The following is a 2,860-nucleotide window of genomic DNA, read 5'->3' as shown; positions in this document are numbered from 1 at the left end:
GCGCGCTTACCTGCGCGGTCACCGGTGGCCTTCCGGTAGGTAGGATGGGCGCGAGGGGCGGGGCCTGCGTGCACGTCACACCAGCCGCTCGTTGTCGGGGGAGAGGCAGGTTCCTACGGACGCCCGGAAGGCCCAGGGGGACGGGAGCGAAGCGGGTGCTCGTCACGTGGTTGAAGCCACGCTCCACCCGCCATCTTAGCGTCCTGCCCTCATTTGGAGCTTGTCCCCGTACTGTCTTATAGCCCAGCCTGGTTTGCTTGTCCCCTGGGACGGGGGGGGTCCCCGTGGCGCTTGGCTACGTGAGCGGGTCTCCCTTCCTTAGAGGGGTTGGGGACTGGAGGAGGCTGAGCGCACTGCAGCCAGCCCTCAGCTGCAGCCTTTCTATTTGTGAGGCAAAAGGGGCTGAAATTCCTGTCAGTGCTGAGAGGGAGCATTTCCCAAAAGGCTGAGGTGCTGTGAAAGGTGCTAGGAAGGATCAACGTGTGATTTATTTTTTGCTGTGCTCTTCGAGGGTGGTGTTCAGGGTGAGCTTTCATGTGTGGGCTTGTATTTCCCCTTAAGGAGTGATGGGCCGGTTCTTGCCTGGTTATGGAGCTATTAAAACTTAACCTGGGTTCAGCGACTGGGCTGGAAGAATACATGGTGTGTGTGGAAAATCTGGTACTAAACACCAGCTCAAGCTGAGGTGGTGCTGGAGTGTCACTCCTAGTCCCCATAATGTCCTAGAGTGGGAGTAGGGTACGTGGCTACACAGGCATTTGGCTGTACAATGTAGGCTGCTCAATGTTGTATTTGTATGTGAGGCCCGCAAAGGGTTGGAGCCTGTTCCTGGAATCTTTTTGGTGCCTGTAAAAGATATAAGGGTTCTTCTAATGGATTACACCAGAAATAATTAACTCGTGGGTTAATTCTCTCGTGTGAACAGCTGTCCCAGCAGGAAAGGGATTCTATTCTAACTGCTCTGATGTGTGACCAAAATCATTGCACTTGAGTATTATTTATTCCAGAATGGATGGGCCTGCAGGTCTGTCCTTCTGTAAAACATTTTTCTTAGGCAGTCATGCAGACTAAGTGGGGGTGCTGCATCCTGCAGGTTTGGAAATGGGAACCTCACAGGTTTCATGAACTTGCTAACGACACTGAACTAGAATTTCAGCATTCTAGGCTCCTTTGTGCATAAATCAGTCAAGTTTGCCTACAGATAAAATAAGAGTAAACTTGCTTTTATGGCAGTCTTGAGTTCAATGCTTGAAACTTAGCTAAAGCTATGGTAACAGTGATGAAAGTTACTGTCCCATGATCTCTGAACGTGAAGACGCTAACAGTGAAGGGTTTTGAAAATCAGGTGCACTTGAGAACTGGGACTTTCTAATATTTGAAGTTTTCATTTTTTTCTCATGGGTTCCTGTTTCATTTTTACTACAACTGCTTTAGGAAAAAAAAATAATTTTCTCATTTGACAATGTGCCTGCGTTGTATTTCAGTCTCTTGAAATGTAAGTATAGCAACTTTTCTTATAACTAAAACTACTCCACTAACAAATCAAAATTTACTGAAATTGTTCTTCCATAATGTCCTTGGGAATTAAATTGAAAGACTTCTCCGAAGGCAAAATGCCTTTTCTAAATAAGTTACAGTCAGTACAAAGCACAGTAATATGCTAGAGGAGCCTCAGGAAAGGACAAAGTGTTTGCATGAAAGTGCTTACAAAGGAGTTAGTTACTTAGTCCATGCATAAACCTGTACTGAGTTTTAAATCAAGGTATTCAAGGTCCATGTTTAATTAAGATAACTAATTCAAAGCACTTTAAAATCAATTTTAAAGTGTTTGCAGAAAATAGTATCACTAATTTAGTTCAGATGGGTCTATAGAGTAGGTAAGTGGCTAGATAAGGGTATAAAATTTCTGTGATACTGATTTAAAAGTCAAAGTTGCATTTCCTGAAATGTTCTTAAGTGTGTCATTGCAAGTATCTAGGCAAAATGATACTGAATTAATTTTTTGATCGTTTTAATAGTGACCTCTTGTTAACATGGGATTTTCCTTTCAGTTATTCCTTTAGCTTTATTTGGTTCTCTTGTGGTCTACAGACTTGGAGATATAACAAGAATAACACTCCAGTATAATGATAGGCAGGAGTATAAATCAGCAAGACAAGTAAACAGAAAGTTAATATATACCACATATCAAAGGACAATGAATTTTTTTAAGTGTTTCCCTCCAGGTAGTTTCTTGTTTCCTATGGGCTAGTTGTTATCTAGTATTTTCTCCCTATTATACCTATACCTATTATGCGTATCTGTGTTTTATCTTCTTTTTCTTTCTAATCTTTCTTTAAAACTGTAACCACTGTGAAGAAAAAAAATAGGTAGCTATGATTCTTTATTAATGTCTCACGCCTACCCAGAAATAGAAATCAGCATCTGAGCTGGAAACTAATCTGGGCAGGCCAGTTAATTGAAAACACTAGAAAACCTGAAAAATCACAATGAACACCTCTTCCCAAACCTATGTCAGCATTATCCTGGAGAAACTGGCTGCTCATGGCTTGGACAGGCATACGCTTTGCTGGGTAAAAAACTGGCTGAGTGGCCGGGCCCAAAGAGTGGTGGTGAATGGACTTAAACCCAGTTGGCAGCTGTCATGAGCGGTGTTCCCCAGGGCTCAATTTTGGGGCCAGTTCTGTTTAATATCTTTATCAATGATCTGGATGAGGGGATCGAGTGCACCCTCAGTAAGTTTGCAGACGACACCAAGTTGGGTGGGAGCGTTGATCTGCTTGAGGGTAGGAAGGCTCTGCAGAGGGACCTGGACAGGCTGGATCGATGGGCCGAGGCCAACTGTATGAGATTCAACAAG

General features: G+C 43.8%; 1 protein-coding gene across 2 annotated transcripts in view; it reads right to left on the bottom strand.

The window, feature by feature from the left end:
* NUB1 (negative regulator of ubiquitin like proteins 1) overlaps positions 1-79 on the bottom strand; it is a 16,899-nt gene extending 16,820 nt beyond the window's left edge. For both annotated transcript variants that reach the window (XM_009287796.2, XM_009287797.2), the window contains exon 1: positions 11-79. The gene's annotated coding sequence lies outside the window, so the exon portion shown is untranslated. The remainder of the gene's footprint in view (positions 1-10) is intronic.
* Between the last annotated feature and the right edge of the window lie 2,781 nt (positions 80-2,860).

The sequence above is a fragment of the Aptenodytes forsteri genome, unplaced genomic scaffold (genome assembly GCF_000699145.1).
Source record: "Aptenodytes forsteri isolate BGI_AS27 unplaced genomic scaffold, ASM69914v1 Scaffold296, whole genome shotgun sequence".
NCBI classification, from domain to species: Eukaryota; Metazoa; Chordata; class Aves; order Sphenisciformes; family Spheniscidae; genus Aptenodytes; species Aptenodytes forsteri.
The sequence above is the reverse complement of the archived record's forward strand: the minus strand, read 5'-3'. Positions and strand labels throughout refer to the sequence as shown.